Here is a 15,649-nt window from a genome sequence, read left to right as displayed (position 1 = left end):
GTCAACGAAACCTTGTGATGTTTCTCTCTTTGGTCGTAAACTCGGCCAGAAGTAGGACGCAGTTCAAGCAACAAGTCATCCGAACAAATGACTTCGTTCCTTGTTTTATGTCTTAGGCTCCGTGTTTTCTTGTTATGGGCTTTTGCGTCACTGATGAGTGGTTTTGGAATTGCAGCTCGCTCTCTAATTCCCAGCTTAGGGAACTTCCTTTAAGTTATTTAAGTGCTGGTGTGATTGGTGAGTACGACATCAGTTCCGCACTGACTTTTGGAGCGGTCTTTCTGCAGCGTCTTCCGAAGAAGAAGGTGCCAAAGCAATGTTGGTACATAGCAACGCAATAACAAGAAAAAATAGTCGCCACAAGCCGCATCGACTAATTAACGACGCTGGAGTAGCCACGTCTACAAACGTTTTACTGTACCACCACAACCCCTGTTCTATCTACTGCCGAGCACAGGACCGCTCACCCAATTCTCAATTTGCCTAAGACGGCAGCATCGTTTTCTAGTAGGCCAGTTGTGTGATCGGTGTGTTAGACAGAACGCTACGTGAAAGTTATTGTTAAATGTACTCTGAATCAGAGACTTGTACTTTGTATCAAGTGATACGTTAATGCCGGCCGGCGAGTCCGAGCGGTTCTAGGCGCTGGGCATGGATGTGTGTGATGTCCTTAGGTTAGTTAGGTTTAAGTAGTTCTAAGTTCTAGGGGACTGATGACCTCAGTTGTTAAGTCCCATAGTGCTCACAGCCATTTGAACCATTTTTTATACGTCAACGTTCAGCGACATTCTTGTGGAAACGGACTGTACAATGTTAAGTAATTTTTCTTATTTGTTTTGTAACAAAGTGAACTAAGATTTTATGTATTATAGTATTTCCGCAGTCCCTTCGTGGAGCTGTCTTTTTTATTTGTAGTTCACTGTTGTCATTTGAGCTTTATCTTTAGGAGATAATGGAAAGAGCTGTGGACGGTAGGAAATTGAGTGCCAAGTGGAGAAATCGGAATGTTTCCGACATATTCTTCTGTATAAGTTCAGGAGAGGGGTGACCGCAGCGGAGGCAGTCAGAAGCGTTTGTGTTGTGTAAGAGAATAATGCCACTGGACAGAGAACGGCAAGAAAATGGTTTTCTTGTTTTAAGGAGTATCGTTCTGACGCTAGTGACTCTCCACGTTCTGGAACACCTTCGGGGTTTGATGAACATCATTTAAACGCATTGCTCCACAATAATCCACATCAGTGTACTCGAAAGCCGACAAATGCGATGAACACTGATGATTCTGTCATCTTGAGAGATTTTCATGCAGTGGGGAAGGTTTATAAGTGAGGTGAATGGGTACCGCAGGCTCCAAGCCAAAATCACAATAATCCGTGGGTGCATCTCTGCTTTCTCGTTATTAATTGCCTCGTGAACAACACTAACCATTCCATGTCCTATACCGTTCCTGGTGACTAGAAATGATGTCTCTATGCTAACATAAGGAAAAGAAAGGAATGACTGAGCCCAGACAAAGTAGCAGTTACCCGTACATCCGCGCACGCATCTACAAAAGATAATATTATGCCTCTGGTGAAAGAGCGAAGGTGTTGTGTACTACGATTTGCTTCCCCGACGTGTAACCAGCACCGCTGACATTTATTGTCAACAACTGAGACGTCTTGCAGACGCAGTCCAGGAACAACGACCAGGAAGACTGCGTGAAACTACGGTACTCCGCGATAACGGCCGCCCACATTCTGCTAGACCGAGAAAAAACGCTACGCAGGAGCTGCGTTGGCAGATCATTCCGAACCCTCCTTATTCAACTGATTCTGCGCCCTCAAATTTTCACCTTTTTCGCTCCCCATCGTACAACATTCAAGGAATTTCCTTTGAGAATGACAATGCCCTCCGAACATATCTCGACGAATTCTTCGCGTCAAAACCACGTGATTTCTACAGTCGCCCCAGCAATGTAAATAGTGAAGAACAACATATTACTGATGACTAAAGTCTCTGTATCAGGCGTCGCAGCTAGGGCGCGATTGCCAATTTGTCTATTAAAGCTTACTTGTATGAATGTACGCGGGCTCCAGTGTAAGCAGTCAGAATCTTATACGATGCGCAACGGGCGAGCTGTGACCTGTAGACGTGCGTCATGACCATATGGCGTGACTGCAGCGTGTGAAAGTAGCGGAGAGGCGCTTACAGAGTAGTTACCTTTTCTGGAACTATAAAAATTAATAACTGACCTAGAAATAGCCTGAGAATCTTCTGTTGTGTAAAGGAACAATCTGTCAAAATCTGAAGTCAATAACGGTCGTAATTTGGAAGTTACAAAAAAAGTCAGTAAAAAACGTAATTATCCGACACTTCAAAAACTAAATCAATATATATATGTTAATAGTTCACCAACTGTGACTATTTGAAAAGATATGATAACACCTTGAGTGTTTAGATTCGAATTTGGAAAGTTCTCGTTTTAGAAAACCTTTCGTAATTTTGCTGTAGTAATAACTTTAAGAATTTCAAGTAAATATTTATGTTTTGTGTTAGGGTGGGTGTGAAAGAGAGTACTGGTGTGAGTGTATGTGGGACATTCGCCAATATTAAATTTTCAGTTTGTAATTCTCTATAAGAACTTGCAAGTGTTCCAGCTTTGTATCGTGGGAACGAATGCACCCTAGTAGTGGATGACGGATGTCCTAGCATGTTAGATTTTGTAAGAGACAGCCAGAACGTTCGCCACTATATAGTTAAATTCCAGACGTAAAGTACAGCTTAAAGTTTATTTCGTTTTATTTGTTTAACAAGAGAGTTTTGAGTTACTTATTTTAATGACGTGAATGAGCTGAGAGCAGTGGTTGATTCTTGCTAGATTTTGGGGCGAGCCGCGCCCTGAAAGTCAGTTCTGATTGGCCGTAATTCTGTACAGCCAATAGGAAGTGAGACGGTTTACCACCTAACGCATGAGATAGAGGGGCTTGTAGAGGCAGAGAGAGAAGAAGGAAGTGGTGGATTAGCTTTCGAAGGAGCCGGTCATGCTGAAAGTGTCCGAATGCATTATGTGCAAAATGAAGTTGTAACCTCCCAACAGAAAAAAATATAATTATATAATTCACATTCAGTGTAACTACCGAACAGTTTACTTCCGTAACCTTGGAATAATAAAATGTGATAATCTCTCGATAAAATTGTGGCTCACTTATAACCTTTCAATAATTGACTGTGAATTTAAACTGGTAAATTTTGGACGTCAGCAGCACTGCGTCATGGCCCTGAAATATCATTCTGAATAAACTGAAAATCCTTACCTCAATAAGGTCGCCAGATAGCGCATATATATCTGCTCCTTCAAGAAATTTTTCTGGCACAGCTCAGTGCAAAGCTGGCCGACAGATTTGTCATGTATAAAAAGAAACAACTGACTTTTCTTTACAATAATCGGGATGAACATGGATTGGAAAAATTAGTAAAATCTTTAAATTGAGATGAATGATGGTCAAAAGTTAATTTTTATAAGAAAGATTATCATTAAGAGATTTTTTTTTAAATATTTACATGGGACTTGATATAACAATAGTATATATGCGCCGGCCGTGGTGGCCGTGCGATTCTAGGCACTTCAGTCCTGAACCGCGCGACTGCTACAGTCTCAGGTTCGAATCCTGCCTCGGGCATGGATGTGTGTGATGTCCTTAGGTTAGTTAGATTTAAGTAGTTCTAAGTTCTAGGGGACTGATGATCTCAGATGTTAAGTCCCATAGTGCTCAGAGCCAGTATATACGCGCGCGGCTGCTTTTACCTTATACTACACCGCTCAGGCACCGCCATCGCTCCCCACGATCGGCCCAGCCAACTCGATACACCAGACTGCTAGCTACTTCCTACTCCTACTGCTGACAACACTGCTCTCTGGTCTGAGATTCTCTTATAGCTTACATATCGCAGGCAGCGTGTGAGCAATCCATCGAAATTACATCTGCTCGAGTGCGCTACCAATAAATTCCTTAGTCATGGACCTCTTACAAAGTGATATTGTGTCTTCCGCGTTTCGGTACAGTGATAAAGGTATCTGATGTTTACCATTAACTATTTGTGAAATTTTAAGAGTCTAGAGTTGTTTGGTTCTGGAGAAAATCGCGTGGGTAAACTCTGAACTAAGAGCGTGGCGGTACTAGGTAAATCTTGTTTACTGAGTGCTTACGGCGAGCAAATCTTCATTTAAAGACAACCACTGAATGGCGAGTGGAAAAGTAAATAGTAGTTTATTGACTGTGTTACTCTCGTAAATGATTTCGGAATTGGATAGGAAAAGTTCTGGCTGTTTGGGTGTGATGAGGACTATGAACAAAAACTTTAATGATTTAAACACATGTGGGCTGATGATCTTGCTTAATAGCAATAAAAAAATCCTAGTGCAAGTTTAAAAGGACCTTTGAACTTAGAAATTTGAACAGCAACCCATTTCTGATTTATTCTTTAGAGTTCACAAGACTGTTTTCAACTTTTTGTACTTACAGCGGCTTCCGACGTGTAGTTATGAAATCTCAGTTTCTTCAACACTGCTTTTCTGAGATCTTCTAAGTAGCTGCAGTCAGGAGTTACGTGTGCAGATCTGCAGCAGTATCGAGGTAGGTGGACAATTTATGTTGCAGAACCGCCGTCGATGTGCGAAAGAGCGCGCTACGTCGCATGTTGTCTGTTTCTCTTCTGTTTATTAAACTTATGCACAACATGATACTTACAAAATAATATCAAAGTAAAAACGCACCAGATGAAAAACTAGTCGCACTCTTGAAACATCACGGCTGTAGGCTTGCCAAAGGCAACAACTCCGCGACGATGAGAACCTGCACCTTTCTTCAGCTGTGCTGTTTGTGTCTTGTGAGATACTGTATACCTCACATGCATCAATTTATTGAAAAACGTACAGAGCTCGGAGAAAAATACGGAAACACCGTGAGAAACGCACGCTTGAACATAAATGCAGATGCTAGCCAATCGTGGATGTTGCCCTGTTGTGTTTCACCACGAACGGCACCTGTGAAATGTCCTCAATACGTTGCAACTGTCAGTCGTGGTGAGAACAGAGTCCTGTGTGGTTGTGAGTGCATTATGGGGGAACTAGGGAATTCTAGAGTGAGAAAATTGTTGGAGGTCATATGGTGGGTGCTTCCGTAACCACGGGAGCCAAAGTGTTTGGTGTTTCAAGAGGCATCGCATGCAGGGAAAACGGAAACACATCTTCCACTAAGTCACAACGCGGATGATAATGTGTGTTGAGTGATCGTGACAGAATGTCACTGAAGAGGATTGTGACGAAGACTAAGAGGACGACACCTGCTAAAGTCTCTGCAGAACTGAATGCGGCACTCGCGTACCACTGGACTCGCATTCGGGAGGACGGCGGTTCAATCCCGTGTCCGGCCATCCCGATTTAGGTTTTCCGTGATTTCCCTAAATCGCTCCAGGCAAATGCCGGGATTGTTCCTTTCAAAGGGCACGGCCGACTTCCTTCCCCGTCCTTCCCTAATCCGATGAGACCGATGACCTCGCTGTCTGGTCTCCTTACCCCAAAACCAACCAACCAACCACTCGCGTACCTTTTCAGCATCGGAACAGTAGGAACGACTCTCCGTAAGCTGGGAACTGCAGGGCGAGCTGCGACTTCAAAACCACTCCTCGGCGACACAAGTGCCCCTAGCAGGCAAACGTGGTACCGAAACCACAAAACCTGGACTAAGGTGCGATGGAAGAAAGTTATTTGGTCGGTTAAGAGCGGTACAAGATTCCCCTGCAAACCATACAGGACCCGTATTTATCTATTCCTTCACGACTGGAGCTGTTCCGAATGCCAATGATAGTGTGTAGTGTTTTCGATGTGTCCCGTATTTTTGTCCGACTCTTTGTAATGATGCGAATGTGAATGGGTTACAGGCAAGCTAGTGGACACTAACGGATAAAGAATTAAACTGTCAATGACCAACGGTTACGACCAGTGAACCACACTTCTAATTATACTCCAATAAAATTTAAAGATTTTAGAATTTACTTGTCTTTACACTGTGGCTGATTAAAATTACCGTTCCTCTTCTCCGATTCAGTACATTAACTTTACGTAACAACAAGGTAATGGGAAACACAGTGTGACAAAGACAAACCTCTACAATTCCGAGGTTCTATAAGCTGAGTTACTGTGACTTTTTTCGGAGTAGGTTACTTGTTTGAAAAAAAAAAACTAGAAGAAACTCTGTCAACTATCTCGATCTAGTATTTAACACTGTTTCAGTACTCTGATCTTAGTGGTACTTTAAATTAAGCGTGTACGTTGTTACTTTAACCATGTGGCTTATATTCTCAAGAGTAAATAATCAGATATGCATTTCACTTAGAGCAAACGTCATGTTTTATAACATTAAATGTCTATAGTATTGCTAGGGTTTTCGCAAAACGCTAGAAAAATTCGATGTCGCTGGCCGTAAAACTTCTGAGATAAATGGGGAACATTACGAAGTTACTATAGGGTGGGGCAAATAACAGTGGCTCAGACCTTGCGGCAGCATTAAGGGAAGATGAAAAGAGCTACAGATACTTCCAACAGCATGGAGCAACTGCCCATGCACCCGTCCGAGCCTTGGAGCACATTTTCACCTCGCCTGACTGGTTAGCAGAGGGTAGTCTGGTCGCGGTGCTAGCTGACCACCAAGGTTACCTGATCTGTCATGGTGCGATTAGTTTGTGTGATGAGCCCTCAAATCTGAGGTGTATCGCAAAACTCTCATAGCCTCCAAGAACTGCAGCAGACCATTTCGGATGAGACTGCGGCAATTCCAGCAGTCCAGATCGATGCGCCTTCAGCAACTTGCTGACCAGGGCCCAAAAGTTCAAGAGATGAATGCTGGTCACTTTCAACATCTGCTATAGTAAGGTTAGTATTGTATTTCCTTCCATCCGCTGTGTTTCTTTGTATGCTGGAACTCTGTTGTCCAAGCCCCTTTCATTTGCCCCATCCTGTAGTAGCCTTCAATAACCAAAGGTGAAAAGCCTAAATTTTTGTTTTATATTCAAAAGCAGCCAAATTCAAATGGAATTTACTTACTATTTTCTCTCTTTTTAATAAAATTTAGAAAACTGTACGAGTGATTCCTTCCTTTTCTTCCCGGATTAACATCTCTCGTAAACAAACTCTCAACTATCGACCCCGTCAGCGATATGGCATTAATTTCCTCAGTAATCATTTGCTCGTGACCTAACTCAATACTTGTTTGTCTTTTGTCTGTTTCATTTGTACGCTTTTCTTATCCTTGCAATTAAACCCGCTAGAGTTGTACCAGTGATTAACGTAAATCTCTGATTATATTGTACATATCATTTGGCTTTAATTTCTTAATGAAGATATAATAGGGGAACTGTCATGACGCCACAAACATGAAGCTGACGTCCGCCGTGTTAGTTGACCCAAACACTAGCTTCTAGTGAAAGTACTTTGATAAAAAATATGCTAGTTTGCATTATTTAACGGTCTAACACTCTTTCTGATTGTAGTCTATGGTGTAAAGGAATCACATTCCATTCGTAAGTCGTACTGTAACATTAGATTTCCTATCGACACAACCCGTAGAGCGCTCTGGTTGAACACTGTGAGAAGGAAATATTGCAAACCGTCCAGCCATAGCTACATATGTTTTCGGGAAGAGGACATAGACGGAACGTCAGTCTCGTCATTCCGTATGAAGGAAAATGGATTACGAAAGCAGCTATTTCAGATCACATACTTCGATTCTTGGTTATTCGATACGTGTAATAAAATGAAACATTAACGAGGCCAAAAGCGTCCTATTATTGGATAAAATATACCTTTAACAGCAGAAAAAGGTCTAAAAATGTATCACTGACAATGTGTTATTCACGAAAGCACTCCAATATTTACTATGTAAGACATCTCTTGCGTGGACATGACAGAAATTAAGAACAAGAAGAAATTACCAAAGTTTTGGAGCAACTAATACGGAGGCAACGGCTTCAAAACAATGCACTGAGTAAGTCTGCTGCTCCATCATCCCTTATTATACCTCCATTAATTTCTTTCTTTGTATTACTGTCGTGGCCATGCGGTTCTAGGCGCTTTAGTCCGGAACCGCGCGACTGCTACGGTCGCAGGTTCGACTCCTACCTCGGGCATGGATGTGTGTGATGTCCTTAGGTTAGTTAGATTTAAGTAGTTCTAAGTTCTAGGGGACTGATGACCTCAGATGTTAAGTCCTGTTGTGCTCAGAGCCATTTGAACCATTTATATTACTGTCTTTCAGCGCTATTTCTAATTGATTTCAACTGCTGTCGCTGAAAGCGAGCTAATTGGTGAATACTAAAGCATTCGGCAGATATTAGTTTTTTCTTTTTTATTGCTTTCTCACTTTTTTCTTCTATTTCAGTTCGATATGGTGTTATTGAAATATTTCTTTATTTTTTGGAACTGAATAACAATTCGGACCCCTAGTTACTCTTTTCAAGCGTCTACAGAGAACGTGGTTTTTTTTTAAAAAAAAAAGAAAGTAGTGACATGCAGACAGTGCCTCCTGTTTACGAGATCCTGTGTTTCCCCAAACCTATCACTCAGCTGGCCTAGTTATCAAGAAAAAAATATAAAAAAAATTCTAGTTTGCCACTGTCACTTTGCCCCTAAATGAGACAGAATTAATCAATGCTGAGCCTCTTCAGACGTTGGTGTCTACTCTTCTTTACTCTCCCCAATTATTACGTTTACATGGACAGTCACCATAGATATTTTGTATGTGGGTACTAACACTATTCGTCACACGAGTAAATGGTTCCTACAGGAACAATATTGTTCCAGTACGACTTACCGAGTCCCTGCCTATCAAATTAAGCACAATGAGTCGTCTTTCGAAATCAGGGTACCACATACTACAATCACCAATAAATTGGAGCAGTTTGTCCCACTAGAGTTTTCGCTAAGGGACACCAGCTTTTAAAACTGGAACAGAATCAGGAACCAGGCCGTCTCCAAATAACTACCAATCAAACTTTCTACGCCACCACAGAAAGCTAGTAATTAAACTGCTTTTTGTCTAAACCCCTTTTGGATAAGAATCGAATAAATACGATGTAGCAGCTATCCAAAGTTGTACAAGATCTAATGTGGATTCGTTCTCTTTACAATGAGTTTCATAGCATATTACCCTGCGGAACAACGGTAAAATTTCACCAAACTCCCTATTTATGGCGACTAAACCACAAATACAACAGTTCAACGTCCAGTATGAAATTCCCGAAACACTATACTTACAACCTGACTCCGAACAGAACAACATGTACTGAAATAACTCTCTGTAGCTATGTGGTCAGCGCGGCGGATTGCTAAGCGAAGGGTCCCGGGTTCAATTCCTCTCCAGGTCAGAGACTTCCTCCGCTCGGGAACTGGGTGTTGTGTTGTCCTTACTTCCGCCTGCGCAGTCGCTACTCCCACTTACACATTTGTCCTAGCGTTGCACTAACTTCCCAATACCCTCGTCATAGAAGGCAGCTGCCTGTGCTTTCCGCCACCTCTCTACGCTGGTCTGCAGCTCGTTGTTTGTGCCAAAATGCTGTCCTCATAGCCAGCGGTTGATGTGAGCGGAGATGAAAATTATAGGGAGCGAAGTCCGACCTGTATGGTGCGTGATCACACTTCCCATTGAAAATGCTGCAGGAGCGTCTTCATTGCATCTGTAGTGTGCAGGCGAGAAATGTTATGAAGAAGGAAATGAATAACAGTTACGTTATGTAGGCTCCATGAAATCGGGTGAACTCTCACATCTGTCACTCATACTTGATGGGAGACGCTGTTTTCTAGGCATTTCTGAGTGCTCAGTGTGCGATCAAATCTGAAAAGAGCGACATGACGCGATCGACGAACATACTAGAGAGACAACTGAGCAAAGCTTCATTGAATTTTCACTGTGATTTCCATATCGCAACCGATCGGACATTAATAAACGAAAAGCCTTCGCAGTTTCGTGCTCATCACTTAACAGAGTTTAACACTTAAATGTCTAGTTAGTTCTTGAAAGGCATCATGTTTGCGCCAGTCACTGTCAAACTATTGCAATTTCGGTCTTAGGCCATTATCAAGTGCAGATGTTTCGGCTTTAAGCCATATCTACTTTATACAAGCTGACAAGTGTGTCAGCTTGCAATAGTGGAAATAAAACGTTTGACAGTGACTGGCGTAAACATGATGTCTTTCAAGAAATTTCACATGACTGTGAATCCCAGTTACAAAAAGTTAATTAACTGTTAGTTAGCTAGAGAGTTGATAAAATCCTCTCGAACTTCCAGCCGCGTCAGGTGGTTTAAAATGTATTGGATTTTAAACCACTTGACGCTGGTGAAAGCTTGAGAGAATTTTATCAATACATATCGCCGCGAAACCATGCATCCGTATAGTTTGTTGTTTACCATTTATAAAATATTATTAGTTAGAAAGGAAACTGTTTTTTGAAAAAATTACTAAATTATGCATACAGTAATATTAACTTGTACACTACTCATTTGTATGACATCACTGGTCACCGGACTCATTCACACTCACAGTTTCTTTCTGATTGACATCAGGATCTTGGCGATACTTCTGTCATTCTGTCGAATTCTTCGCTTCATCCTTATGACCCATCTGAATAAGCAGGGTCAGCACTTCATCGTAAGGAATGAGATTTTGAACTCAAGAAAATGGAAAGAGGTAAGAATTATCGATCACAAATGCTGGACACAGGGTTTTCAATAAAGTTGATTGGACTGTGACTATTTTCAGAAGAATGACAGTTCTTTTCTTTAAAAACGTATATTTTACCATTTTCTATGTAAATAATCATTGTCTTTGTAGTATGAATTATATAAGAGGTACCCTTTAACTGATGTTTTAAATATTTGGATTTCAGTTGTCTCTTTCATCCGTTGGGTAATTTATTGTCCAGCTTTATTCCCTTGTGACAAGTTCTGTTTTCTGATTTTTGTTTGCTTACTGTTGGCAAATGTAAGTTGCTTATACGCAAGCTATTAAAATAGAGGTGGCAGTAACGACCAAGAAATCTGAAACGGATACCTTAAGAGCTGTGAGAACTTGTTCATCCTCACGTCTGTGAAACATCTCTTCCGTTTACTATTACGAATTACCTAGAAAACGCCTAAAAAACCAGGACTCATTCCTCTGTTAACGTCAATAAATAAAGCATGCAATAAACATCTGTTAGTTGTTACTACAAGTTATATCAACAGTTCTGGGTAATTACAGTGCATACTTTCGTTCTAATGGACGCAGTTTGCGTTTTTATTAGTTTGTGAACTGCTTTTGCATTGCAGTTTTTATCTTTCACTTACCAGCATAATTGAAACTGGACTCGATAACTGCCCACGCCGTGTTGTGCCGACTCCACTGTAGCTTGAATGGATTTTTAAGTTCTTTTTATATGCCCGACTTCTAATTTCACCACACAAGTCTCCAGGGTTGAGCAGTTATTGCCCAATGACGACACGCAATACAGTTTGTTAAAGCGGAGTTCGTCGTTATTAATTATGTTTTTCGATTTAATTTTATTACTCGTACAGAGACTCAACGTTCCTTTGTTTAATAGCGCGTCGTCAAAATAAGTATGAAATGCTAATGTCTTTGCAATACATAATGTCGAATATTGAGTTAAATTTCGTACCTATTTTGCCATTTTAGAGAAGAGAAACCTTAAGCGCTTCTGCTTCTATAGTCTCAGTATCAAATGTTCACTAATTTCAACTTACTTCTTATCTCAGTTCAGTATTTAACATAAATTATATATCAATGTCATTTCAGAGATATTACGTCGGTTACACACTAACGGAATAACACGTAATTGTCATTTAACATCACTTTTATTAATAATCCTTTTTCTTATGACGTAGATGCTAAAGAATGATCGCTATCTAGAAGGAAAGAGGGATTGATCCTAATCATGAGATAATAGCTTTTAATGAGCCCACAATCGTTAATTAAATAAAAAGTCACGATCAAGGATGAGATGCGAACAACTTTCGTTACGTCCGTTTTCACGTATCTGTCAAAACTAATCCTGTCGCCCACAATTCAGATTAACACCGACGTGAACCACTTTTGTCGGAACATCGAATCGTAACTATTATGTGAAAGGTTATTCTAGTGCCCGAATTAATTCCTTTCAGATACGCGCACGACCGAACAGCAGAACGGAACACAAACGACTTGTTTTAATAACCGAACAGCGCAATGACGTTACATTACGACAATGTCCGACCAATGAACATCTGTTTGACTTTATCTTTTCTACTCTGCTTAATTAAATTATTCCTAATTACAATTTATTCAGCTTTTTAACGAAAACATCTAACAAAAAATAAAACAAATTTATCCCATCGTAAAACATCCGTTATAGCTCGCATTCGGGAGGACGACGCTTCAAACCCGCGCCCGGCCATCCTGTTCTAGGTTTTCCGTAATTTCCCTAAATCGCTTCAGGCGAAAGCCGGGATGGTCCCTTTGAAAGGGCACGGCCGATTTCCTTCCCCATCCCTCCCGAATCCGAGCTTGTGCTCCGTCTCTAATGACCTCGTTGTCGACGGGACCTTAATCACCAATCCCCTCCTCCTCCTCCTCCCCCTCCGTAATGGAAGCCTTTTATCCCCTCACAGGAAATGGCTCGCAAGTTCAAGTCGAATGCAATAGTAGGCAGATTACATTAGAAGCTCTGCTGTTTCACGCTAATATAATAATGTGTTCTCATTCATTTACTCATTTGTTTACTGCAGTCACCGCTGGAGTACCGGGTGTTCTTCGTGTTTTAAAGTCCCTGTTAATACATGTCGATAAAATGAATATTGCACTAGACTAAATTAAGACTCTCGAATGAGAACGTAAAGTTCCGCTTTAAAAACCGTTTTATTGGTAACGAGAGACAAACCGATACTTTCCATAGACTCTGGGCATCGTATGAAAGACGTGATGTGCAGTATTTGTTAGGACTGACTCCAACTACATATTGCAAATACGAACTTGTAAATACCTGCCGAAACGTCAGAGAAGAAGCGTCAGACGATTTTCAGGAGGGACAGTCGGTATATACCTTGGCGTTGCAATCACTCGTCTCTATTTTGTACTATCGTCTTCATCCCTTGATAATTTTCACACTTTCTTTTCCTCCAGTAGATCTACTACTTTTTTTGCTGATCTGCACATGGTTTTTTATCCCTAAAATTATTACTCGAATAGTTTATTAAAAATTTTATGTATGTTAAAAAATGTCCAAATTGTTTGGTTTTTCATTGGATAGTTTTACACTCCCCGATCTCTTCCAGAACATCTTCATTGGCTTTTTTTCTTATTGCCCAGCTTCCTTGTTAGCTTTCTCCAGAACCACATTTCCATCGCTTCTAAATGCTTTCTGTCAATCTTCAACAAAATTCAGTTTTCACAACCGTATGGAAGCACACACACCACACTAACATCTTCAATGATTGTTCTTTTCTGCACTAAACGACTTGTTGATTACTAGTTTCTTCTTTCACTGGAAGCACGCTTAGCCATTAGAATTCTTTTTCTGATATCCGTGCTGCGTCTGGTTGTCTTCTTAAAACTGAAGTACCTAGCAATACTTACCAAATTTTTCTGTTTCGTTTCTTTCACTTTTGATATCAGGTGACCTTAATTTTGATTTGCTAACAGTCGTAACCTTGTTATTTTTGACTGGTAGTTTTAATTCCAATTTTCCATAACTGGGAAGACTTTATAAAATATATTGCGCATCCTTTTTTTTTCTAGAACCTATTCACGTAACATCAGTTGCAAATCTTGTGCAGTGAATGAGAATTTTGTTCATTTTAATTTTTGATGTGTGTCCTTCGTAGATCCTCACACTTCCGTTGAAAAAGTTAAAGGAAATGATGCACTGATGAACATCGTTGTCTTTCTGATTTGCATTCCTCTCTCTTAATCTCTGTTCTCAGACGTGGTTTTTGTGTACGTTTCAAATCGTTCCCAGCCTGAATATGTCTCATTCGGAATTTTAAAGAGTTTTTTTTTCAGTCAAAGCTGTCAAATGCGTTCTATATCAATAAATTCTAAGGAAATCTCGCAATTTCATTGCAGTATTCCGTCTAGCAATCTTTTGTGTGCTATGATGGATTCTTTGGTCCCTATTTCTAGTCTCAAACCAAATTAAACTGATTCTCTTCAAGCTCTAATTCTACTCCTCATTTTATTCTGTTATTTAGGTGTCAATTTATCATTATCTCTTGTAATTATGTATGAAATTAAATCGTTCCAGCCTCTCCTTCTGGAACAACATTTATAGTACTATCCTTCAGACTACTACGAGTAAACAAATGGAGATGAACAATATTTATGGAAGCCCTGTACATGATTCTTCTACGATGTCTTACATCTTCACAAAGGCAAATAAATTTTGATCTTGTAATACATCTGACTGTAACAGATAAAAACGTTCAGCCGTATTTTGACATTTCCTCTTTCATCGCAAAGGGAAGTCTCTGGACTCATATTCAGGAGACGTAGTGTTCATATCGCTGTCCAGTTACGCAGGTTATATTTCTTTAAACCTTTTAAGGTGAGTGACAGGGTCTTTCCTTTGAGAACAGTATTTCCGATTTGATTATAAATTATTATCCATATTGTCCTCCAGCGTCATCTACAAACACCTCTCGTTATCTGCGGGAGGGCTGTATTTCTACCTTTTCCACTTTATTCGGCCTGTTCTCGCTGAGAGCTGTTCGCTAAGCTACGCCTTGAATTCTGATTAGCTGCAACCACGCACGGCTTTCACGTCGACCGTGTGGCCTAATGGATAAGGCGTCGGACTTCGGATCCGAAGATTGCAGGTTCGAATCCTGTCACGGTCAAAATTTTTTAACTGTGCCTCAGAGTTGACGCTAGGCACATCAGTATGGAAAAGTGAGACAAACTTTTTCAGATGCGACATAATAGAGAAAAGCAGGAGAGGCAGCAGTCTGGTGGTAAAATTAGTTTTCTCTGAGTTCTTTGCCCGTTATTACGCACGTAACTATGGCATGAGTGTCGATACAAGCAATTTTTTGTCAACTGTCGTGAAGACGATTCACAGGTATCAAACACAATTTTGTGCTCCAATTTGTATTCAGATTTATGATGTTTTAATGAAAACCAACGCTACCATAAATGTGGCGATACTGTTCGTCGCAGTGTATATGAAATAGAGCAACACCTGGTTGCTTACACTGGACGCTACACAAAATATACGAACAAAAATATTTGTTTTAAAATTTCAATGAGCATGACGGCACTATACCTCTTCTCGCGTTGTGTTTGCAACTGGTGCAACGTATTTCCCATTAAAACGACATAATTGTGTAATTGCAACAGAGCACACAGAGAGTCCTGGGCCGCAAAGGTAGGATACTGAAAATGGTAATATATACGAAATTCTCACGTTTGCACTGCGGAAATCTCATCAACTAAAATTCAAAGGGCTAGTTGTTACTAAATTTTCTTTCGATTTCTCCACTTGCTGTGAAATCTATGAAGATGTCTTCTTTGGAAGTTGAGAGACCTTTGGGAATATTTTCATGAGGATCCCCAACCCACTAGTGCCATACCACCAAGTATACTCAGCAA

General features: G+C 40.6%; 1 non-coding gene across 1 annotated transcript; it reads left to right on the top strand.

Moving 5' to 3' along the window:
- The first annotated feature begins 14,825 nt into the window (after positions 1-14,825).
- Positions 14,826-14,898, top strand: Trnar-ucg (transfer RNA arginine (anticodon UCG)). The gene has a single exon. It is a non-coding gene; the product is annotated as a tRNA-Arg (tRNA).
- The last annotated feature ends 751 nt before the right edge of the window (positions 14,899-15,649 follow it).

The sequence above is a fragment of the Schistocerca serialis genome, chromosome 2 (genome assembly GCF_023864345.2).
Source record: "Schistocerca serialis cubense isolate TAMUIC-IGC-003099 chromosome 2, iqSchSeri2.2, whole genome shotgun sequence".
NCBI lineage: Eukaryota > Metazoa > Arthropoda > Insecta > Orthoptera > Acrididae > Schistocerca > Schistocerca serialis.
This window is presented reverse-complemented; position numbering and strand designations above follow the sequence as displayed.